This window comes from Rhyacophila brunnea, unplaced genomic scaffold (assembly GCF_057557595.1).
Source record: "Rhyacophila brunnea isolate RB1 unplaced genomic scaffold, BYU_Rbru_1.0 scaffold_11, whole genome shotgun sequence".
Taxonomy (NCBI): Eukaryota; Metazoa; Arthropoda; class Insecta; order Trichoptera; family Rhyacophilidae; genus Rhyacophila; species Rhyacophila brunnea.
In genome coordinates, this window is record NW_028232763.1 from 28063831 (window position 1) to 28091696 (window position 27866).

The following is a 27866-nucleotide window of genomic DNA, read 5'->3' on the forward strand; positions in this document are numbered from 1 at the left end:
ATTTATTTTTATTAGGTGTATGTAGTTGCAAAGAAGATAGGCGGACAATATCAAGAGGCTGAGTGTGACAAACTAGGATAGAGATGGCCAGTGGATAGTCGCTCAGTCGATCATGAACCTGATTTGACTATTTACTTTAACAATAGCTTAAGTAGAAAAACATAAATAAATTTAGGTGAAACATTTGGCATTATAAAATGTGTTTGTATGGTGGAAGCATCGAAACGTTTCCCTTCGAAATATTGGAATCAAAATAATGACGTAAATTTAAACAAACACAAAAGCTTTCAATATAGATATTCAATGTGTGCCCACTTAAAAAGTAGCGAAAACAGTTTGTCGTAGAAAAGCGAATTAAAATAAACATTTGTTAAACGTTCAACTTCGCCGTGGGGTAATTTGCATTTTTTAAAGTACAAGATGAAAGGAAAAAGCTTTTAGCGTCATATCGATTTGAAAAAGCGTCTAGTTGTTAACACAAGCACTGCGACTCAATTGGCTACATTTGTACCGGTGGTATTCAATACCTGGCCCGCAGTTTTTATTCCCCTGGTTTTTATATTACTTTTGTAACATCAACCCTTTCTTTTTAGGTCCTTAAATAAGATATACCTACTATGTTTTGTGTTATTTGCCTTATACGACTGCCTCCAATGTTTAATTATTTTGTATATTTTTTCATTGCAACGTTTTCACATCGTATATTATATACATTCTATAATAAAATATAAAAATAAAGTAATGCAAAGCTTCATAAGCTGTCTTGCAGGTTTTCTATTAACAAGGGTGTCCGATAAGGCAACACGATCTTCACCGCTACTCTGGAAGATCTATTCAAGCGACTTGACTGAGAGAACACTGGAATCGTTATTAACGGAAAATTCTTCAGTTACCTGTACTTTGGAGAGATTGTTGTCTTTATAAACGACTCAGAAGCTCTTCAGAATAGGATGCAGTAGCTTGCAAAAATGAAAACAGCAAAGTATGTTTAAAAATAAATGTTTCGTAGACAAAGGTAAATGATAAACTGGGTTGTTGAACCAAAATCGATCCTCACCAATGGCACTAATGAAGGTGAGCAGTGATAAATTGAGCAGGTCAGCAACTACACCTATCTCGGATAACGAATGTCAATTGACGGTAATTATGTATGACGAGATTGTTAGCAGAACAAAACTGGCACCGAGTACATATATTTGGGCGCCTAAATAATATCTTCAAAAGTGATCCCCCAATTTGTCTTAAGCGTAAAGTTCTCAACCAATGTGTGCTACCAATAATCATGTATGTATGTGAAACATGGGCTCTTAGTGTAAGAGAAATCCAAAAATTACGAGTATCGCGACGTCGCTTGCAAAGTTGCTTGTTGGGCATAACGCGGAAAGATCACAAAATAAACAAATGTATAAGGAAGCAGAAATATAAATAAGTAGATGGAATGGCAATAGGCTGGAAATGTCTCTCGGCGCGTGGATAGCCGCTGGACAAACGTCATCATGCAGAGGTATCTAAGGGACACTAAACGTCCAAAGGAACGTCCTAAAACCCACTGGATAGACGAAGTCATAAAGTTCACTGGATGTACGTAGCAGCGAAGAACTAATAATCGAGAAAAGTGGGGGAAGCTCCGAGCAGTGGTTTGACTTCAACTGATGATGATAATATAACCATTAAAAAAAATCTCTCACAAATATACCCCTCCGACGTAATATGAATATTTAAATATTTTTAATATTATGCACCGGGGAAGAGGTTTTTAGAAGTCTTGTTGAAGTATTGTGAAGTGTCTGCAAAAGTGGCTTCCCGTCTTGAGACTGCACTGTTGACAAGAAGCTGACGGCTGGAAATCTATAAGTTTTCAAGATAATTTTCAGGTTTCTTAACCCGTAAAATGTTCATTAAAGAAGCATATTTTATGATACTAGACAGTTACATTTTAATTCTTCTTTAGCTTCTAAAGATAGAAACTTTACAAATGTCTAATTTATAATAACATTTAGTAGGAATATAATAATGTATGGCGAATACGATTTAGGAAAATGTTTTATTACGAATTATAATAATAAAGATTATTATGTAAATGCCTATATTTTTATATTTACACAATAAAAATGATTCTTTAAATTTATTATAAGATTAGTTTTATTGTGATGTTTTCGTTTATAAAAGCACTTATATACATAAGTTTCACATTTTAATACATTATATAATATATCAGCGCATCTATTCAATACACAAAACTGCTTTCGGCCGCTACGACAGCTATATAGGGTAGGTTTGTATCGAAGTATTAGCACTTATTGTATCAATTACAATAAGTTAGCCGTCTAAATACTCAAAACTGTCTATCTCGCTCTAAAATTTATCACAGCCAAGAGAGGTGCTGTTAAAACATAGCACTTATTGTAACAATTACAACTAACGTATTGTAATTGTTACAGTAATTGTTAATACTTCGATACAAACAATAAAAAACTATCCTCGCTAGCTGCCTATAGCAGTTTTGTGTATAGAATAGATGCGCAGGATCGATTTATCCAATGCTGAATGAGTGCCTTTAAAAGCTTATTTCATTCTTCTAAGTCGGACCTGAAAGTTGGTCCTGAGCAATGCATTGCCTCGTACTTCAACATTTTTATTTTTACCTCTTGGGTGACTAGCGATTATCTCTTTTTCAATTATATCGATACATGTTTCCTGCATATTTATAATATGTAATGTTTTTAATAAAACGTCGCTATAGATTAGTTTGTCGAATATCCGTTTTTGTCGAAATCGACCTTTTAATGCATAATAATTTTTTGTATCTAAATGGACCAGAACCATCCTTTTCTTTAAATTACATTGTAATGAATACATCATTTGTATGCTGTAAAAACAACAATTTAAATACTTCCATATGTTTAAATATAGTATAATGCAATTTGTTTTTCGTCTCCTGGACATTTGACATTTGGTCTATTCGACAAACCAATCCTACAGCGACAAAAAGATATTAGATTACAACCCTTCTTAACTCTCATTCTATATTATTGACTAATTAATTTCATTATTTTATTTATATTCAATTTGATTGATATAATTATTGAATTTGGTTTAACATATTTATGTAGGTACATAATATATTCCATTAAGTTTGTTGAGGCAATTCTAACCAAAATACGCGAACTAAACATGTTTTGAATATGTTTTTAGAGAGTGAATAAATGGTTAAAGTACACAATAAACATCTGGAGAACAGATAAAATGGCCGCCGGACGCAGTAATCAAGTTCTGTTTCCCCCCACCTATCTAATTGACCTTGAGAATCTGACCAGTTAAAATCCGATATTGCCTGTCAGGGGATCTATACATCGCTATTATTTTTTTCTGCTATGTTTATTTATTCAACAGTTGTAAGTGATTCTAATGTAACATTTTTTTGATAGCATTATCAAACAGTTGGTGATTTACCTTGACGAATACAAAGACGTAGAAGCGTTAAAAAATAAACACGATTTCTACTCATACATATGAATAAGTAAATTAATTAATTTAATTAAGTAAAGACGCTATAATGTTGAAAAGCCTCAGATTGTAAAAATCAGTTTAAAAAACTAGACCGAGTTAGACACGAACTCACGCCTTTCTCTTGTTTTTACCTTTAGAGGTTATTCAAAAATATTTTTTTTTAAGTTATACTTCTTAAGGCGCGTTTGAGAAATCAGATCAGAGTGTATTTTTGGCGTGTGACATGACGTATCACATAACTTATTTTTTCACACAAAAATAAACGCACTCGATTGAATTCGACCCACCGATTGTTCGGTTATCAGCCGAACGCACTACCATTACGCCACAGTATGATACTCCAATCGTGACGATTATACATTATAATATTATAGTTTAGAATTGTTCCGTTGCCTAGGCAGCGAATTTATTATTGTCGGCCATTTGCAATTCCTTTCGTAAACAAACTATTAAACGTCATAGTGGCAGTTGTTACTTTAAAAATAAAAACAACGATAAATAATTATATAATTTAGTAATATACGTTAAAGTGTATAGAAATAAACCAATGGCGTTCCAATAAGCGGTCCTTTTTCTTGAGTGTGTAATTTAACAAGATAATTAAGAGCTAGTCGAAAAATCTAGGTTATCAATAATTTTGCTTTTGTTTTGTTACGCCAAAGAAGTATAACTTTTAACGCACGTACATATAAGTACACACACCAATTTTTTTTTATAATATCTTGAAACTATATGCATATTCAGTATTTTAAGAAAAAAATCTAAATTAATGCAACATGATGAATATTTACTATGTATGCAATTACAAAGTTTAAATGTGAAAGTGATTTATTTATATTATTTCTGATTGAAAGACCCTGTTCCAAAGTGAATAAACAAAAATGCAGGAAAGGATTCTGATTGCCTGGACTCAGATTATTTTTCTTCCCTCTGCGAACGAGTAAAGTGAGGTCGGTTTGTTTTTGCGACTCCTGAATATGTTAGAGAAATAAAAAGACTACGCTACCGTTTTACGTCCCATCTAGTTTTAAATACTGAACCGAATGGCCAACCATGTATTTTTAATTCTGTTAAAATTTTATTAATTATTATCATGTAGGTAGGTATAAGTACTTTTTATTTGGATGGCATAAAAGAAAAACACGTTCATAATATATTACATTACTTTATACGATGCCAATGGTTTTAAAACTAATTCGATTTATAGTGTATTCAGTATACACACATGTTCCTTATAAAATCACATTCAAGGCCTTAAGTTTTTTAATGTAAGTATATGATTATGAAAAAGTAGTAAAAATTTTGTTATTAATTGAAGAAAGCTACCAACGAATCGTGCCAATATATCATTATGATCGTGTATTGAATTAAGGTTATTATGATATTACTTATGTATTTAATTTTAATTTTTTAAATAATAATAATATTTTTTAATACCACTAGTATAAAAACTAGTTAAAAAATAAATAAACTAACCTCTTAAGATGTTATCTTGTTATAAGAATATTGTCCTAAACTTATTACTTAATTACAGATTTCAAGCGCATACATATTTTTTCTGTATTGTTTGACATTTTCATTAGAGCATATTCGCGTTATATAGTTTTTAGTAAACTAACAGCCAACAAGATCAAGTTTTTAAAACTACAATTCTACAATCTCTACAGCTCTACAACCTGATATTATTTACCCACTGCATAGTGTCCATGCCGTTGAGAATATAACATTCCGTCGTCGTGGCCGGCCCTCCCTCACCCTGCAGCGGTGCTACAAAAACGATCTACGCACTGCAGATCAGGAATGGCGGGAGGGGCAAGAGTTGGTGATGGATCGAGGGAAGTGGCGTGAACTTGTTCTTGCTCTATGCCTCAATGCTGGGTCGTGACATAGTGAAAGAAGATTAAAAAAATAGTATTAATTAGAGTTAATTAATTATAGTGAGTAGTTTAAGTAAAAATCAAGTATATTTTTTCATTTTTTCCCCCTAGAAACTATTATTATTATAGGTACTGATAATATTTGACTCAAAATATACCGTAAGCAAAAAAGGGTTGAGAAACACTCTTCTAGAATATATTATATTCTTACGTTTTGTATATTAATAAACAGTATAAAATAAAAGCGCTTTAATAGGATTAAATTCATCTCACTAACTTTACGCGAAAATGCCTAGGTATATTAAATTTAGTAAAAATGTATATTATATTGGATGCAGCAGGAAAAATGCAACCAGCTTTGATATTGAGCGCAAGCTTAGCTTTTGTGCATGCGTGATGACTTTATGCAGATGAAGCTTTTTTCCATTGATTCGAAAAAAAAATGTTGGGATACATTTTACTATAAATATTTTTATAGTCTGCGTCGAACACAAAATATTTTCAATTGTATATACACGCATGGAACGTTAATTAGTATTATCTCTCCTATGTAAAGCGATTATTCGTTTTTTTATATTCTAACTTTATTTTACTAGATATAATCAATGTCAATTTCTTGTCAATTAGATAAGAAGCTATATATTAAATTGTTTAGAATATTGTAACCTCTAGCTCGCGGGCCGAATACGACCTCCAAAATGTTTGGTCCGGTAGACATACATTGCTGAACAGTCACATTATAGAAATACAAAACTTATATAAAACAATTGTTATCTAGGATGAAACACATGTTACCAACTGAGACAAAAATAATTACAAGATAAAAAGAACTTTTTATATACCACGTTTTTAAATTTTCTGTTGAATTATATTATAAACTTGACAATTCTATGTATTAATAATTTAGTACAAATAAGGCAATTGTCAACAAATCAATTTTTTACTATTTTGCAACAAACAGTAATATAGAATACTGAAATTTCATTTTGATTTCCATAGTAACGCACGTATATATTAATAATTTAGTTGCTAGGACCACCCACTTAGCACCCAATAATTGTGGATTGGATTACGGATTTCTTCCGAAATAACTTTTCATACAAAACAGAATTAACTGAAAATGAATTTAATTCTACTTAAAGATGGCTAAAAGTATTAAAAGAATGCATTGGCATCGTGTTCTGATATAATCTAAAAGTTTCTAATGTCTAGCTAGAACACTTGAATGGTCAAAGACATAGCTTATAATTAGTATCTTTAGAATTATCTTCAAATGTGTTAATTTTGCCGATTTTTTGAATAATAAAATGCCTAATGTACCACCACTGCACAGTTATGAATACCATTTTATGTAATAAAAATACTCTATGCAGTCATCAAATGTTTAAAATAAATGTAAAAGATAATAAGGCTTCAAAATTATACAAATAGATTATCTACAACGTTTAAGGTATGTCCAGGATCATGCTTTGAAAATAGAAAAAAAGCTCCATTTTGACCCACGCTGAGCACGTCCGCCCTTAAGTAATATCAACCCAAATTCAAGTCTTGTCGCCCAGGTATAAGGCCAACCCTCACCATAAATCAAGGTAAGTATGCATCTTTCAAACCATAAAAGCCGGTAGCCAATATTACCAAATTTTGAGAAGCGCTTCAGTTGCATGAGTATTTTTAATGACATATTATAATATATGTAACACCTAAATTCGATGGCTTAATGTCAAAAGTGCAACTTTATAGGAGAGCCAAAAATCGTTATTTTAGATTCTTGTAACTCAACAAGGGAAATGTTTATTGAAAACCTAATGTTCATATTTTATAATATAATGTGTATTGTACATTTATCTTCCTTATGATTTTTTATGAGTTTTTAAAAAATATGAAAACAAGGGTAACTTATTTAGTTAACGTTAAACTTTACTGACAATTTAAGAAGAAATAAGAAAAGATTAACATAACGTTGTCTGACTATCATGTAGCCGGCAATGTCAAATAACGTTATCTCAAAAAAAAAAACAACATTTTTTTGTAGATATCGTTGCTTGACTTTAAGGACTCGAATTGGTAAAGCATATCGGCTCTAATCCATAGGAGTGAATATGTATGTTTCTAGGGTTATATTATTGTCATATAATATGCAGAGTAGGTATATAGAGAGTATAACAGTCCTACGATGAACGCGCGGCTTAAGCGTCGGCCTGTAGCGTCGTGGGTCCCAGGTTCGAAGGCCGGGTCTGGCAAGTATACATATTGTTTTTCAAATTGTGTATCAGTCAGAGTATAAACCTAATAGGTTGAGCAAGTAGCTGATATCCATTTCTCGTGAAAACAAAATCTATACAAACCTCCACTCTGTTTAGGCCCATATGATATTATTAGGATCGGATATGGTCGAAAAAAAAAGTTTTATGTAGACGTAAAAGCTAATTAAGGTGATGTCTCTAGGTAAAGTTGTTATCGAAAAATAGCTAGAAAAGTTTATTAATCGGTAGATATATATTCAAAAGTAATGAGAAAAATAAAATAAAAAATTAAGATGTATCGTGGAGTTCTATATACCAAAAATACGTGTCAAATTTGGTACATTTCTATCGGGTGGTAATAATGAATGACATAAGATTTATTATCAAAATTACGATAAAAATATACCTAAATCTATTACCTAGCGAAACGCTAAACGTAAATTGGAATTTATTATATCCTTATATCTTTTTTTTTAAATTTAAAAAACATCGATTTAGAGGTTAGAAAGCATGCAATTAAAATCGAAATATCTCGGTTTAGACGCAATTTATCGCAAAAAACGATTAGCGTTTCTATTAAAAATATTATTTATTAATTTTTACGGCAGTTATTTAAATTTAATCTTGTATTTTTGTATATTAACGAATCGATAGAAATCGAAACCATAATAATTGCTCGAATTGGCAACATGCTGACAACACTTAGCCGACGCTTGGCCGTATAGTGCTGCCGTCGTGGAATTATTTGGAAACAAAATATCTTCATACAAAATACACACACAACCATAACATGACGTTGAAAATGAAACTCACACATAGACAAGACAAAATAACATTTCTCTGCATTTTGACAAAAATCAGTTTATCAGTTTGAGGCGAAATTGCCATATGAATAAAAATAACTTAATTATTGAAATTACAATATTAACTTAATTTACGTAGAAACCTGCCTATATTCAAAATTTGAAACTGCGAATTATTTGCAATTAGTATTTGCTTAAATTACAACTGTTTTTTATCATTATTTATGATAAAAATAATCAACAAAATAAACAAATCTCGCATTTTAACATATGGTAGCATTCGTGCTCTCGATCGAAGATCGAATATCGGGTTTATGACAATTCTTCTTTATTTGGCCATTATTAGGTATATTGTTTGAAAACAGGAAGGAATCGACTCATCAGTAACATTTTTGTCAAGTAAGTAAACTTTTCAGTGTATAATAAATAATATTATTATCGTACATCAAAATGACAAACTATGTCACGCAGTTTTGATTGTCAAACAAACATTCAAAAATTATTGAAAAGAGTTACATATATACTGTATTTTCAATCACCATCATGCATTTATCATCAATATATATTATTTTAGGCGTAGACTCATCGTTTTCGTAGAATTATAAATACTTTACGTTAGTTTGAGGTTATGTTTATGACAAATGTCATCGAGCCCATCTTGTACGTTTTGTAAATTATCTAATAGATAGTGAATTTCTTTCATTCGCATAATATGATTGTAGAACCGAATTTAATAAAATAAAATTTTAATTTCATTCAAAATTACTGAAACTTGTCTCGAAAAGGTATCTCATAATCATCATTATAATTATTCACAATGCTTATACAATGTAACCAATGATTGATTGTAATCAAATATTTTATGTGCTTTCAAACACGTGTCCGTGTTTTTAATACAACATAATCGTAAATTGAAAACGTTATCTACAGTGATAAACTGATAAGTTTGACACGAGTATATGAATGTAATTAGGTTATGTTTTTTTGTTTACATATAGATAAATCTTTTAATACTGATGAACTCGACGAAATATTGGACGACAGACTGCGAAGTCGGCGACGGTTACGAGTCCGACAACAGCGACGACATTTACAACCTTCGACATCACAATCCAGGGTTCTTCCCTGGCTCACAAAATGGTAGGTTTACAATTTTCTTAATAATATATTTATTGGTTTTATAGACCATCCGGTCATACACAAGATTCATTTTCATTACATGCTTTGGCATAAAAACAAGAATTCATTACATCTTGTACACATGATGTAGCGATTGTCTCGAATGAGGAGTTGACATATTATTGCCCATCATTATTTGTATTTTTACTGCTAAATACTTGAATTAATGAGGAAATATGGATAATGTAATAATATTTTTTTCCTATTGTTTCAGTATGCCGAATGCTGGTCCGGAATTGGAGGAAGATTTGTTGGTGAGAGGGCATGTTGCTGACAATGTCCTCAGCTCCTTTTCCGAATACTTCAACCTCACTCTCTTCGAAAAAATAGCTGAGCAGACAAATTTATATTCAGCACAAAAAAGGGACTTGTGGTCGGTGAATACGAATTCGAAATTCGTATTCACCGGCATCAAAATTATGATGGGTACATTAAGGTTTCCGCAGACTCGAATGTACTGGTGTTATGATCTAAGCATTCCAATCATTAATCAAGCAATGCCCAGAGACGGGTACTTCGAACTGCGGAATCACTTTCATTTTGCAGATAACACTGCTGACCGCACGGGCTGCACAGATAAACTTTGGAAGATTAGTCCCTTTTTCAGTGAGGTTCTAAAAAAATGCCATACTTTGCCCAGACCTGCTCATAACTCCATCGATGAGCAAATGATGCCGTTCACTGGCCGCTGTAGACACAGGCAATGTGTGCTTAACAAGCCAAATCCTGTAGGCCTTAAAAATTTTGTTCTCGCGGCCAGAGATGGATTAGTGATAGATTTTCACATATATGTAGGGAAGGGAACGGTATCAGATGGAGATATGAAGCAGTTCGGTCTGGGCGCAAGTGTGGTCAAGTTACTCTGCCGGACTCTCCCCAATCCTCCTGCATTGTCTATAAATACTGATCGTTTTTTCACTAGTTTGAAGCTCGCCGATTTGTTACTTCACGACAAAATGTTCTTAACTGGAACTGTCAGAAGTAATAGACTCGGCGATGTGATTAAGAAATTAAAAAAACGATAAGGCAATGCAGAGGGGAGATTGGGATGAGAAGGTTCGGTAGGATGACAAAGTCTGTGTAGTCAAGTGGAAAGAAAATAAATCCGTGTTATTATTTTCCACTGCGGTCGGCAGTACTCCTGTTGGTACCTGCATGCGATGGTCGAAGGAAGTAAAGAGGAAGATCAGTGCCACTCAGCCGGCCATTGTAAAGCACTACAATATGTCGATGGGTGGCATTGATATTTGCGATCGGATAATTACTTATTACAGGACTGCGATGAAGACATGCAAATGGCCTGTGAGGGTTTTTAACCACTTTGTGGACTTGGCGGTGGTAAACTGTTGGCTAATGTATATGCGGAATTGTAAACTAGAAAATGTACCCCGAAAGGATATTATGGGACTGTTGTCGTACTGAATCAGATTAGCGAAAGCTATTATTCGGTATGAAGATCGGGTAGCCAACATTTTAACACTGCCAGCACGAGGTCGGCCAAGAAACATGTCGACATCGCAGGTAGACACAGAGCCACCAGCTCGCAGGAGAACGGTTGTCCCCCAACCGATCGCTGAGGTATGTTTGGACAGCGTTGGCCACCATTCAGCATCCGTGTGCAGATACCCTGGATGCAAGTCCCGCACCAGGTATATTTGCATAAAATGCAATATATACGTGTGCACAAAATTTTGCTTTGAGCTGTATCACACAGTATAGGATGCAGCTCAAAGCAATTTAAAAGTACATATTTAGGGTTTTATTTCATAATTTTAACTAATTTTAAGTGTAAATATATTTAATTATCCTATTTATAAGGTTTTTGTATTATTTTTATTGTGTAATGTTCTATTAAAATTGACCACTCCTATGAACAAGTTGTTTTCTTTACCTTCCCTAAGTTTATAGAGTAGGTAATATTCATCTGCAGTGTGACCTGGTATGTGCATATAGTATATTTTACTTTATAAAATAAAAATAAAAAATTTGTCAATAGACTAATACTTCTCTTCCATATTTTCATTCCTTTGGCCCTATATTGGCCTTTTGTATTCTAAATTTCTATTCAAAATGAAAAAAGAAGTTGGCAAGTATAAATTGATTTAAAACTTTTCTTTTAAATCATAAAAATGTCAATACGATATAATAAAATATTGTACTTATTTAAAAAAAAATATAAGTATTTGAATAGGTATATATATATAATAATATTATAGTAGAATATATTATTATATTCTTATAATATGTAAATGAATTTTTGTCTAGCGATTTTTTTCATCTGGCAATTTAATTGATATCTGCCATCTGGTTGGAATCGACCAAAGTTTTTAGTAACAGATTTTTAAAAATTCATGGTAGATGCCTTTAAATATAAATAGATGGCGTAAAAGTCACATTATATGTGTAATTTAGGCCAAAGACATCGCCTTAACGAAATAAGACTTGGCAATTCGTTTTTAATTTATTTAATAATGTCACACCTGCATGGGCTACAGCTTTATTAAACCACGGTTAGTTTTAAGTCGAGACAATTATTATTAGCGCCTACCTTCTCATATAAATTAATGTTTACTTAAAAAAAATGTGAAATGGTACGTTAGTGAAGCTGAAATGTATTTGGTTTGGTCATTGACTCAAAGAGAGAATGATAATTTGGTCCTGAAACCAGGAAATGTTACAAAAATCTGATTTAGACGAACATAATATAGAAGTCTTGTTTGCCACGTTCCTACCAAAAATGTCAACTTACAAGCCAAAATTCGCACCATGCATAAATCTGCTAATGCACGGTACGAGTATAATATAATTATTTTAATGTGTATACCTTCAAATTAAAAATACTACAGGTGCTGTAATGCAAAAATTTCATAAGGATCTTTTTCATCTTTGTTATAATAGTCTAATAGCGCCTGTGTACGTGCATGGATTTACTTGCAATAATGGCGTGTATTTTAAATTATCGCTATAATAAACTGTTTACACGTGAAAGCGCTGATTGTCTCGCCAATCTCATTCTTCACTGTCACTGTATGGTAGCATTTGACAGCTCGTAAAAATCGCTTAACCTCAAAATGAGTCAGTGCGGTGTAGTTATTCTGACATGATCGCCACTATCGCAGATATCGAACAAATCTTAACTGTCGCGTGAAAATTCAGAAGCTTCCGTACTTTTTTGATTTATGCATGCAATCTTGCAACTTGCACGATAATACATGTTTACACATGCATTTCATTGTTATGGCCGCGATAATACATACTGTCCGCAGTAAATCCATGTATGTGTAAACAGGGTACAGGGTGAGATAATATGATCTTGACAAAGGTGATTGAAAACAAAGCTAAAAATATATTTCTGTTTACTATGTTTGGTGGCAACGCATATTTATTGGGGAACCTTGGTCTCTATGGGGACATGTATATTTATATGTTATAGACTCTATAATAACATATAAACATACATGTTCATATATCTAAATAACATGAAGAAATAAAATAAACTTACATCTTGTATTTATGCAAATATTACTTACTAATATATACGCGCCTTAAACCATCGAAGGCTTATGTTAAATGGAATTACTAGTATCCGGACGAATGGTAAGCTCGGGTTTATATATCCACCAAATGTAGGCAAACTGTTCGGTTTTATTGACTGATATATAATTAATATGTTTGCTATACGATCCAACCATATTATCCTCATATTAGCTAGTTCGAAGCAGTGAGCCAAATTGAATCCTCGATAGTATTGACGGGGATTACTTGTTAATTAATAACACCATGATCGAATCAAATATGTTACACAAGAAATGTACACACACATATGTATATATATTCACTATATCATATGCTTTATTTACTCTTAGTCTCCAATATAAGATGAGTTTTTAATTTGCTTTCATCATAATAAATAATTTCTCAAATATCTATAATATAACACATATGTTACGCCGAATGTGCGAAATTGACTATTACATGAAATGGGCAAAATTTTGGCTAATTCATGTAATAGTCAAGCCCGTTGCCTTATTCATGAATTAGGTAAATTATCTGCCGAGTGCGTGAATTCGCCAGGGTATGGAATTCTTAAACTGTCAACATGACAGTAGAAAAAGTAAATTTAATACGGATGGTTTTATTAGTTATTATTGGATATAATATAATATTATTATTAGGTTAGGTTTTGTAATTCTGAATTCAACTGAATGTCCATTTTGAGGTTAGCTTACAAGTGTCAACAAACTATCAAATCAATAAGGCAACGGGCTTGCATTTTTCATGATTTAGGTAAAATTTTGCCCATTTCATGACGTAATAGTCAATTTCGCACATTCGGGTAACATATATATATAAATTATAACGTATTTCTAATTGTTTATTTGGTCATAACTCAAAAACTACTGTAGCAATATTAATGAAACTTCCAGAGATTACAGGCTACACTATTAATACAAACTGAGTAGACTTCTGGTATCACTTTAATTATTGATATTTCAAAAGAAATTTCTAGAAAAAAACGGACTTGCGACAATATGATCTGAGAGTCAGAAAAATAGAAAAAATTCTTTGTAAATAATTTGAAACATTGCAGTTAATTGCGGGATCCTACGTTTGGATGTTAAGCATAATTTGTTTATGAGTGGAAATGTCTCAGAAGGAGTTACGCAAGACTAAGATCACCATGTATTGAAATGTAGTTTGATTTACATGACTAAGTTAAGACCAAAGTAATACGCTTCATAACTTTGCACTTTTTACTACACTGAGACGCTTTGTAAAAATAGATCAAAAATAATGATATTCACTAATTGTATTAATATATGTAGTGATAAATAAAGAAATAGATAATACTTATATGTAAAAAAAATATATTTTAAAAATATATTACATCATGGTCACTCTAGAGCCTGAGAACAAAGTTACGAAGTGGCAACCCATGGGAGAAAGGAGCACGTAGAGGCAAAATTAATATTTTTAATAAATAAAAAAAAACAATACGAAACTGCCGAGCTTTCTAAGTGAAATGATCTTTACTTTGGCAGTATGACATCGCAAATTTTCTAAATTCTACAAAATTGGCCTTTGTGGCGACCAGGTCGGACGGTCCGATGGACCCAACAACTTGTTAACGTTGAACCAGCTTGAGCAGTTCTTTTCTATCCGTATACATTTTAGGACATTCCCAGAGGATTTGGTTAGCATCCTGAATTTCTCCGCTACATGGACATGCTGAACAGTCCAGTGATCCGGAGACAAAGCGGTTATCTCCATTCTCCATTTGAAATTTGGAAAAAGATATGTAGATACTGAAGTGTGCCTACCTTTGGTGGAGGCATCCCAACATAAGGTGAGGCGCGGGTATACATTGAATACATAATAATGGAATCACTGTATGTAATAATATCACGGAAACGACGTGAATAATTATAATATATTATATTTTTAATAATTATTTATAAGATCTAATTGGGTAGCAATAACCAAGACAAGTATGTATTTTAAAAGTCATTTTCCCTATTTTTTTTGTTGATAAATAAATTTACATAAATATCGTTAATATTGCTTGCGTTACATAGCTCTGGGTCAGAAGACGCAGTGAAAAGGATTCTAGGAAGTATCGCATGGTGTCCATATTATGCTCCACTGAACGAAAACTAAGAGTAGTATATCAGGGTATAATAAAAACTACTGTAAAACTTTCTTATATACACAAAGTACAAATTATTAACGAGTATTGCATTATTGGCAACACTAAAGCTTTGTTCTTCTTCCATATCGGAAGATATGATGTACAAAACTAACTTATTTTGTAACAACACTCTTTGAAAACTATTGTACCGCATCGTCGGAACTGTGGAAAACTTGCTCGCTATAGTTTGGGTCGAAATCTATCTAACAATTTTATTGGAGCGTATATTTTTACAACCGATTTATCGTAAACATGGGTTATTGAATGTGATGTCGTCAAACAGATTTCTTCGCATACAAATATAACTGGCATAGAGATGTGCCTTCAATGAAACGATTCAAGACACAGAAGAATCAAAATATTAATATAAAAGATTATTCAAATACTTGCATAGAATTAAAAATATCCATGCATGCTAATAAACATAATAATATTATAATTCATTGGTAAACTTCACGTACTGCTGATTAAATGTAAGTACATACTACTATTATACAACATAAGGAGAAATATTTTTAAAGTCCATTGTATGATACAACGTAACTACCATGTTATTATGGCTAAATTAGACTAAACGACTCACTGACTCACGCCGATAGTTAACCATTTACAACAATTACGCGCAACTATTCAGGTCCCAATTGTATCGTATCGACGCTTGTTGTTATGATTGGTTCATAATATACACTCACAAAACAGATTAAAATGTGAAAGCCAGTCGCCATGGACCAAGGTTTCAGGCCAAAAAAATACAAGAAACACAAAACGCTCTCGAGTCTTAGGTACCAATAATAAATGCGTGTTTAGTCTATATGACAATCTTTATTGCATAATATGATATTATTTAACACGTGTTTAAATTTACATCTTCCTACAGCCTCATCCAGAAGGCAACACATTCCCCATTATTTGTGTATTCCCTACATCCACAGTGTGGTGTGATCCAAAAATACCTTTTGATAAACTTGGAGACGACTGACGAGATAAGTTCTGGATCATATTTTATCCCGTTGGTTTTTGAATGATGAAATTGAGCGACTTCCTGAAATACATTCCTTATTGATTCTACAATTATGCCCTACTGCGTATTTTACTTCAATTATTTCCAAGTAAATTGTGTGATATAAATCTAAGATGCTGGCCGATCTGAACATTAATAAGGAAAATAAATTATAGCTCAAATTCATTTTTTTATCCAGTGATTCTCGAGATGTAATTGGTAATTATCAATCGGTTCCGTGTTACGGAATTCAACATATCAACCAGTTCGCATGTAATATTCCACGAGGGGTACACCACACTAGACTGACACACATTTTCGCCGAAACTTGTCCTGGTCCACAAATGTGCTTGCCATTCCACTTCACAACTTTAGTTTTGTTTTGTGTTTGCTCGCGATCGTAACGAACCTGCCGCATATCTTGTGTGTACCTACTAGAACTGTGAGAATTGTAAACAAACTCGTAAGTACACGGCATACATTTTTCCCCGTTTTTGTTCAGTGAGATGTTTCCGTCAAAAGGGTTTGATAGGGTGGAAATAGTGCTATTACTCGAAAGTGTTTACTTTGTCTTTTTTCATCGATCAAACTCATTAGATACCAGTGGCAAAGGGTAGAGGTAGGCTGTTAAGATCCGACAAAAATAGTGCACATTAAACTTTGTCAGTCATACGTATTTGTTTTTATTGAAGTAAAACTACGATTTAGAGATGGTGTTGGTTAGTTTTTAAAAATCAATTAAACCCTAGGTAAACCAAACCATAAAAGCTTTGGTATACTTTGGACGATCCGATAAAATTGTGCACACTTTTTCATTCATACTTATTTGTTTTCGTTGAATTAAGAATACATATTATACATGTTCTGGGTTATTTTTTTTTAGTTCATTAAGCTCTTTCTAAACCAAACTATATTAAATGAAAAATATATTGTATCTATAAAAAATTTAAAATGATAAATGGCCTAATTTACACTTGCTTTACTTTACACTGACTTTATTCAACAATATTGTTAGACTCCAAGATACGAGTATCTCAAGTAAGCTATAAACCATTCACCCACCTAGCCTTCCTCAATGCCATCCGTGACCTTTTCGCTGTCCTTTCCTCTTAATTGTCAGCATTTCTTTTTCCCTGTGATCATGTAGAATATATTTAGAGAACTTAGTTTTTTCTCAAAACCCTTTCTAAGGTAATAAAATAAAAGTGCTAATAACTCACAGAAACTACTACGTATTAGGTAAGCACCTCGTATTAAAAAAACAAAAAAATCATTGCAATGGAATCCGTTAAGAGGAAAACGCAATACATTTTCACATTACCCTCAAACCAAATTTGTATTTAAAGCTTATATCACAGTATTAATATATTTAGCGATATAAAAACTAGATGGAATATGTGCTTAAAGAATAACAGATATAAATGTAGCAAAACATATTGAATAACTAACTATTTATACTATATTTTAATTGTTTAATATAATATTGTTTTTCATAATTGTAATGGGTATTAAACAATAGTATGTTGAATCTTGATTAGATTTCTATTTATCATATTTTGATCCTAGGAAGCTTGAGCGACAAATCGAAAGAGCTTACTGGGGGAACTCTTCAATCTACCTTGAGAGAATAGGACCGATAAGGGTGGAAGGTCTTGGTCGCTCAGAAGATGACTGAATTGCGGGGTAGTCACGATCCATGAGGGAACGATCAAGAAGAGGCAGATATATTATTTTTTTTTTTTTTTTTTTTAATCTTGTCCCTGAATAAAAACAGTCCCACGATGGCCGAGCGGCTTAAACGGCGACCTATAACACCGTGTATCCCAGGTTCAAATTCTGCCTCTGGAAAATACATATATTGTTTTGTAATTTGTGTATGAGTCAGTATGGACCTAATAGGTTGAGCAAGTGATCCATTTCTCGTAAATCAAAATCTTCTGTTAATACAACCCTCCACTCTGTGAAGACACATATTATGTTCTTATTAGGAATGGACATGATAAAAAATGCATAGTAAGTATAAAATGAAATTGACGCTCGTATTCCAATTACCAAGGCACTGGTTTCTCCTCAAGGGGCTCCGCGTTCAATCTGGTGAGGTTGCAGTACATTTATGTAATTTTATCAAAACTATGGTGTTTTTATTTTTACATTATTATTTTTATATTTTTTTCACTTTACTACTACACTACTGTCATTATATCATCACTCCCTTAAATAACACTTGTTTTAAAAGAGATTTTTTTAAATTTCCGTCACCATCACAATATTATGTGTAGTTTATTCCTATATTTTATTAATTGGTATCTTTGACACTCGGAGCTTTACAGTACCATATATTTATACTAAAATTACATATATTTGGATTCAATCTCTAAAATCGACTATTTAACTCAAAACTAATAAATCGCTCGTATCTCTTTATATACTCGTATCTTCAACTAGCTCTGAGTTTATATATATTGTAGGATATATTTTTTTGTCGAACAAAAAATAGTGCACCAAAATGGTGATTTTCATATCACTGATTATTCAACGTTTTCGTTTTTAGCGTCCTTCGTGTATACAATTTTTTTCACGGCATCCTAGGTAATTTCGCAACCCAAATTCCGGTATTGTCAGTGAGGTTTCGTGGGATTTTTTCTGTATCAATGAGTTCTATTTTATATTCTAAGCTGCCTATCAAAAGCTTTATATGGTCAGAAAAGTGAACCTGAAGTGAGGTATCTCAGATTTAGAGTGTGTTTCGTAATACTGTAGATAAGGTAAAAGCAATTTTATTTAAATTTAGTTATCGTCAAAAGAACAGTCATTAATTAAATGCTTATGAATTTCGATTATCTGCATTTGTTTTAGAATAATATACAACACCCCAAATTTAGCGTCACAGCCTTTCCAATTAAGTAAAGACTTAAAATCATCATATTTTATATAACTACTATCTTATTTAATTATACTATTTGTATGTCTAAGAGTTAATAACCGTTTGATGATAAATAAACGATTAATTATGAGTTAACCGCTTTATGAGGTGTACAAAAGAAAAAAGAACATGCTAATTTTATTAAAAAATGCATACTTATTTTTAATTGACAACATTAACGTTACGTACAAACCTAGTATCCAAGTTGAGACGTAGGCTTTGTTTCCGTCTGAGAGGCGAGTAAAAATAAGAGTACTCATTTTAGTGAAAGAGAAGAAAAGGCAATGGGCACTTAAGGTTACGGCCCCTTAACCGGTGGCGGTTAGAATGGTAGCGGCCAGCGTAACAAACGATACGGCCCTGGCTTTGAAGCGGGCAATAATGGTCAAAGTTCGGCCCTGGAAGTTAAGGCCCGCCTGCGCAATCAAAAATACGACTCGAGAAAACTGCTGGCGATCCCATCACAGTTATAAAGTTTCAGCTAAAGATATATTAACACGACAATAAAAATTCGACCCGGCGTCTTGCAGTACAAGATGAATGAATTGGCAAGAGTGCGACTGAGAAAATTCGTATGCCCTTACTTAAATTGTACACAACAAAATATTTTATTAAGTAACTTGATTCTATCTTTCGACCATGTCCGATCCTAATAGGATCATATGGGCCTCCACAGAGAGGAGGTTTGTATTAACAGATTTTTTTTTACGAGAAATGGATATCAGCCGCTTGCTCAACCTATTAGGTCCATACACTGACTCATACACAAATTGAAAAACAATATGTGTACTTTGCCAGACCCAGGATTCGAACCCGGGACCCTCGACACTATAGACCGGCGCTTAAGCCACGCGGCCACCGTGGGTTTATTCTACCTTTTTGATAAAGTGGCACACTTGTCTCTTTGCCAAACTCTCATATCACAACAAATATCAATATCCATAATTTGAAAACACGTCTGAGAAATATAATATAACCCCTAAAATAATCTTTTACAAGAACACCTAGCAGGATTCAAATCTGCACCCGTGGGATTCGCGTCCATGTGGCTGAACACTAAAGCTATACCTACATAATTCTATCCTTTCTAGAGCAACCATCTTTGTATAAATACAAAACTGTTGATCGGGGATTCGAGGACATGGCTGATCAAAAAACATATATTGTAGTTTCAATGTGTATTTTGATTGATGCGGTGCACAGACCCATGGGCCATAACTTACAACTCTGTTAATACAACCTGGTCTGCTGATAACCGTACATATTAATTTTCGTTTTTTAATCATTTCGGTTACTATATTTTTATAAGTACCTTCTTAAAATATTATTCACAAATGGCGAAGTTTAGTAAAATACAATACAAAAATTAACTAAAACACTACCACTGCCTATAATTTTTTGTTAATTCTCATAGTGCAGACTGTTTTAATGCATACATAATTTGTAAAGGCACTTAAAACAACCCATATTGTTATAAGTAAAATGGAATATATCTGGATATATTCCACGGATTTACCAAGAATATTTGAATGGAATTTTCTACATTTCTGTTTACATTTGGAAAAATATATTCTGTGTGTAGAGGTGAATTTAATATTTAAGACGGTCAATAACACCAACATAATATTTGTTATCCGATGGAATTTGCTTTATATGGCTACCTAGTCTAACTACTAGTTGACTAGTGACTAAATAGTCAGTATCATCAGTTATTTTAATTTAATTTTATTGTATATAATCTTTTAGTTTAAGCTATTATTTTTGAGCACAAAAAGCTACACAAAACCGTCTTATAAATATATTCTGTGTGTACCTAATAAACTATATTTTATTCACCGAATAATTTGCAATTTTTGTAAATCGCTTCAGTTTCAAGATCTTAGTTAATTTCGTCATAGTGACTAAATTGGTAAAGCACATTGGCCGAAATCCGATGGATGCAGGTTTCTGCCTTGAGTCATATTTATTCCAGGTTTTTTTCTAATTATTTTTCTTATCTGTTTCCTAATTATTAAGTAACTATTACCCCAGTATTCAAATAATATAAAGGGATATAATATGTATCGTAATAGATTTTTGGGTTTCCACAATGTGTCCTTCTTCCTTCTTTACTCGACGTTTCGGACTCGTTACAGAGGCCATTATCAAGAGATGATATGTTTTATAATGAAAATGAAGTGTAGGTATATTAATGTAAACGTTGCTCACTCACTTGAGTACTCGATGGATACAGTGCACAAATTTGACTTTGAAACCAAGATATTGTGTCGGAATAAAGGATATTATTACGCACGATTGGTAAAGGAGGCCGTTGAAATCCATAGAAACCCTGAAAATATTAATAGGGATGATGGATTACGGTTAAAAACGTCACGATTTCCGGCACTTTCAGCCAAATTCAATATTCGAGCCGGTATCTGTGGTCGTAACGATTGAGCAACGTTTGCTCTTAGCTAATCGGATTCCTTTTGAAATTCTTGGAGCAACGTTTACATTCATATACCTACACTACATTTTCATCATAAAACATATATCATCTCTTGATAATGGCCTCTGCAACGAGCCCGAAACGTCGAGTAAAGAAGGAAGGACACACGGTGGAAACCCAAAAATCTACGACGATAAAAAACAACCGTGAAAGCCTCAAACATTGGATATAATATGAATGTAACAAAATACCTTACCATTGATATTACACAGAATTAACAATTCATTGCAATATCTAAACACACGCAACCATGATTTTCAGAATTAGTTAAAGAGAGATAGAAATAGAATCGCTCTTATTCAAATATACGTAGAGTAAACGAAACTTGACATATATTTTCACATCTGGCTATATAACCCATTGAGTATCAGAAAAGAAAATTAATGCCGAATACAAATTAACCTTTAGTAATTATAGTGAAGGTAGAATTAATTTTTAATCACCCTTTTTATGCTTTTGTATTAAAGGTATATGCTTACGAATGAATAAAAAGAAGTATGAGTGGACAAGCTTTAGAATTATACTATGACATTTTTGAATTTGTGTGGCAGATAAAGTTAGTAGTATTATTTGGATCAACGATTTTGAATACAGTACCTATGGATAGAGCTTTTCGTATTTTATTTAACAAAATATTGAATCGGAGACTACTACTGGTTTTATTTGCGTCCACTTTGCTTAATTAGTAGAAATAAATACGTAAATAAACTGAACAATCTTTTAATCGTATTTTTTAACAATGACTTTAATACATACTTTTATATTTTCTTATTAGATAAAACAGTAAATATTAATTACTTACATTAACATACACACTTATTAAAAAAAATGTAACACGAATATCTTTTTATTGTTTTATATAGATAGCTCAATATTATATTTAAAAAAAAAAGTGATTATAAATTTTCATCTCAAACTGTTACTAAATAAACTATTTGTTGCTAGGAGCTACTTATCAACAAACAATATATTTGTTAGGCAAACCTAGCAACCAACAAATAGTTTTTCCTTCAATGTTATTGTTATAGAAATAAAAAAACACTATATAATCTTTGATACAAAATCTTTGAGTTATCTTGAATTTGCTGAGAGCATTGAACTGTTGGATTAGTGAAAGAGAATCCATCTTCTGTAACCATAGGTGCGGGATCGTTTGGTACATTTGGTAAAAACTAGACGATATTTTTCAGCGTGTGCTTGATCCCAATAAATGCGTTACTGGGTCAGGTGAATGCGAAATAAAAATGTCCAGTAAAACCTTCCACTCTAGATATTACATAAAATCGTTTATGATACACCAAAATATTTCACAGTGATTTTTTTTCATTTTATAGAAATCAGTGTCAATGTCATTAACATCATCAATCATTGACAACTGAGAATCAATGGATTTAATATTATTGACAAATTAAATACACGTAACCTCCTGTATAAATAGTAAAAATGATACAAAACATCTCCCAGATAAATTCTATTCCACAATATTTGGCAGCGTGCACGAAAAATACAGTGGCGTCGTAAAACTTCAATATAGTAATATTTTTCGGCATTATATGGAAATATTATAATGCGAACTTGTTTAGGCAACAATGGCTCGCAGCCTTAGCTTACAAAATACAAAATAGAATTTTCATTTATTTTCTTCCTGTTATGGTATCAGTGTTTGGCATAAAATAAAAATACATCTCTCACAAGCCTTTGTAATGCTATTTGCGTCTATGGCGGGGAAAAAATTGACATCAGCGACGCACAGGTAATGCGGCATTATGTACCGAAAAGCTTTTTACGCCGTGGAGAGCCGATCAAAGGTTTCCTTTACCATTGTTTACCATGATGGATAGCCCGATCGCTTATTTCCAATTTCCGCCCCGATGTTTTTGTAAAAAAAAATACAACCATTTTTCGAGCGATAAACGCACAAGTCTTCGCCACCTTTGATGTTAAGAATGTATCGAATGGAGGTCGATGTAATGAATTGGTTTTTCATATAGGCCGATTGTATAATTTGTCATATCAATTGCACGATTGATGGTTAATTAATTGTATGTAATATAGTATGGTACATTTTTTGTATTATAATATATTAACGTTTTTACGATATTCTGTACAACATGTTTAATAGACTGATTTTTTTCTCACAACAATAAATGATTTAGCTTATATTTATGTCATATTAATAAGAATATCAGTGGCGAAGGGTGACTTTTGGAATGAGGTAGACTGTAGAAGTTAGAGAAAAAGAACACAATTGTCAAGTATACTTACAGGAAATAAGAAAATAATATGATATTACTACTGATGAATGACGAATTCGATGAAATTTAAGTAACCCACTGACGACATAAAGTAGAGCGATGAGTTTAAATTATGTATTATATATTTTTCTAAACATTTAAAATTATTAGATTAATCAAAATTATTTCGTATTTTTAAAAACAAACTATATTTATTTATACTTATTTGATCAAATAGCATAGAAATATTTTTTTAAAATGATCTAATTATTGATTATTTTAATAAAGCAAAGATTTTAGGTTTACGCAGTAGAGCCTATCGTTGTGTATAGACTGCTCCAGACATTCTGAGGTTATGTGACATAAAGTTGATACAAAAAACATCACTATGCACGACAAACAAAAATTTGTTAAAGACAGATGTCGCGCTGTTATATATATGTTTTAAAACCTTTCTTTATAATGCATTCCTATTGTCCTACATATACGACAGTGATGTCGTTGGCAAATTAATTATATTTATAAAATAAAGTGATTATATAGGTACGTAGGTAAGTACGTCAAATATACAATTAAAATATATTTTAAATATTATTATTGGTTGAGCTTTTTTAAGTGGACTGTAATTATTTTGCGGGAAGATGAGGAGGTCGGATCGGTCGGAACAGAATGCCAGACATTGACCTTTGTGATGATGTTTGATGGCTCCGTGGTCTGGTTTCAACTTTCGCTCGCGCGGTGTTGTTGTTTTGGGTCACCCGATTCGTACACTCACGCACTTTGTGACACAGTTTTATGGATTATATGTGAGGGTGTATGAATGATGATGATAGATTATGAATGAGTCTGTATCTATTGAGTCAATCACTTAAGCGACGGAAAGCTATTAGAAGCCCGCTGACGCCCGCTGTCGAGATGCAACTGAATATCCTTTGGAACACCGTCTCTCATCACCCGTAATTGCTTATTGATTGTCTGGTGACAATTACACTTGGGATTAGGAGGTGAGTGAGGAGATAAGGAGTAGAATGGGAACATAAATGGCCCAACCAATTATTATTAATCTATTATGCGCCCGTGATGTCCGAGTGGTAACATGTCTGCTTATAAAAACGTGGGTGTCGAATTCGATGATGCTAATCTTAGCAATACTGACCTACGGGTCGTAATGATGGGATATCATCAAAACCAATTGAAGAGTGACATTCCAAACCGGCGTTAGTCAAAAATTACAAATTTTCATGTTTTGATGGAATCGGATAGAGTGTGCTGAGATCTATATTCTCACTAAAACTTATACAAAAAATCCTAAGTCACTTAAATTTGATGTCTAAATGTGCCTTTTTTCTCAAAACAGCACTAAGGTAACGGTTGATTCTTTCCAAACTGGCCTAAGGATATATGCGCATGCGCAGTTGAACTCTTTTTGCTACATTTATGTTCCAAGCGGCCATAATATAATATTGTAACACGTCAGATTAGAAATGTCAGACGAAATATTAGAGAATTTGTGTTTTATAAGTTCATGTGCACATCAGTAAACTATTTTTTTATTGAAAATGATCCTACATTGTAATATTATTATATAATATATTATTATATAATATATTATTATTCTGTAAAAGTTACAATGTTTACCTTTTTATCAAAAAATGCAATAAAGTGAAAGAAATTTTATATTATTTCTATTCATTAATCATCCCAACAGACCTGTCCACGATCACATTCTATTAAACAATCATAATTGTATACACAAAAAACACTCAACTTTACTTTATTGTGTCCCAAACTGTACTTAGTACAGACTTAGGGCCATTTTGAAAAAAAAGTCAGTTATTGAATGAATTTTTTTGAAGTTTTACCATACTTTTTAATGTTATTTATATATTATGTCTTTGAGTCTTTGAATTTTCTATGAAATTGCTAAACATTATAGTACCGAAAAATTAAGAGGTAAATTGCAAATCACAAAAATATGATTATCTCAAAATCAGATTTTTAGACTTAGGCCGGTTTGGAATGTCACTCTTCAATTAGCGTTCGATGTATTCGAGAGAAAAGTCCCGCGTAGGATACATGGATACATTATGTACTGAGTTACTTTTTCCAAAAATAATGTATCCGCGCATTAGTTAAACTTTAATGTCTGGGAAATACAGTGAGAATGTGCCATGCCCAATCATTGATCGTCATCCTGGATACTATGCCGGTCCGTTCGAGGTCGCTGAGAGGCTCATTCTCCGGTGGTTGGACGCTGCCAACAAGGATGTTAGAGCGGCCGTTGCAGATACCTGGAGAACACTGCGCCAGGATAGGAGAAGACGGAAGAAGTTCTTGGAGGAGGTTAGGACCTGCACTGGGTTGTTACGCGACTGATGATTGTTTACGGATTCAATTTTTGGGTCTGGAAAAATCACATGTTGTTTTTCAATGTGCGTTTCAATGTGCGTAACCAAAGTATGGACTCAATAGGTTGATAAAATGGCTAACATTCATTTCACGAAAAAACAAAAAAAAAACTATTTATAAACCTCTTTGTGAAGCGGCCAAGATCCACATCAGGCAGTAATGACCAACATTCAAATAAACTAATGTAAAGATAATATATTATGTATTACCTATCAAATAAATATATTTTAATTGATTTACATTTGGTACCATCCATGAGTCATTTTTTGCGACACGGAATTCGCATTGTTAAATAACATTGTTTATTTTTTGTTTTTATTGTTTATTAGTTGTTAAGTATATCCGCGCATGCGTGCTGCCTATGATCCCGTATGTCTGTGAGACGTGGCATCTTACTAAGAAGCCATCCATGCACTGAAACCATATGCGGTTTAGATCCGTGTGCCATTACTAAACTTATGATTTTTGTTCATGAAAATATATTTTCACTAAATTTGTAAGTGTAAGTGTATGGTATAAACGGATACGATCAGATGCTTATAATATACTTTGTGGAAATATATTTCCATGACCAGAAAAGATAAGCTTAGAGCATACGGTTCGAAACCTCATACGATTTCAGTCCATGGATGGCCTGTAAGCATCAAATGTCTCGGCTGTTGAGCTACGTTAAAGTTCCCACCACCACCCGTCATATATGCACAGCCGTATATATGCACGGCCGCTTTCTATGACGCTTTAAACGTATCTGAAAGAAGTGATTTTAAGTGCTCATTCCGTCCCAAGACGGAGCCGCACGGGCTGATGCTGCAACCATGCACCGTAGTGCTTAAAGAAGAAAGTTAAGAAAGTTTGTTTTTGGACTGGCTCTGCTCTCCGCTGACGTTGAGCGCCCTGTGTACCCGCATACTGAGTATCACGAATTGAAATGGATGAGTCTACAGAGGAGTCGGGACGGGACTATCCCGCTCCCCATATGACGCTGCAAATTTCTCGAATGTCGCAAAGTTGGCCTCGGTTGCTATCAGATCTCCATGTCCAATTGGGCTCGTGTGAGGATGGACCCTGGCAAACAGCTCCGCTCGTTCGAGTTCCATAAGCGGGCAATCCCAGAGAATGTGTTCAACATCTTGGTGGTCATTCCCGCAGGTACAACCCGGCCCATCTACTATCAAGCCAAACTCGTGTAGTCTGGCGGCGATGTTGCCATGGCTGGTGAGGAACTGGCTAATCCAATGCGAAGATTGGAGTCTTCTAGTTTGGTGCCTACAGAATACGTCTGGAAAAAAACGGTAAGTGTGCCGCTACTTGGGGGAGGCGGTCCACCTCGCCTACCATGCCGCAAATGCGGTCTTGTACACAATGTCGCTTACAGTCTTCCTATAAGGAACGTCCTCGGATCTCTGCGGTGGTGTCAGATGGACACCGGCGAGTGTTGTGCTGATTCCTCTGTGAGAATCGATGTCTCCGCCGAATCTTAAGGATACATTGGTACAACCACGTTACAAACA

At 33.2% G+C, this 27866-nt stretch overlaps 1 long non-coding RNA gene across 1 annotated transcript; it reads left to right on the forward strand.

Annotated features, from left to right (window-relative positions):
- Positions 1-8557: 8557 nt before the first annotated feature.
- Positions 8558-9905, forward strand: LOC147078556 (uncharacterized). The gene is made up of 3 exons (XR_015071864.1): positions 8558-8832; positions 9432-9573; positions 9827-9905. It is a non-coding gene; the product is annotated as an uncharacterized LOC147078556 (long non-coding RNA).
- Positions 9906-27866: the final 17961 nt, after the last annotated feature.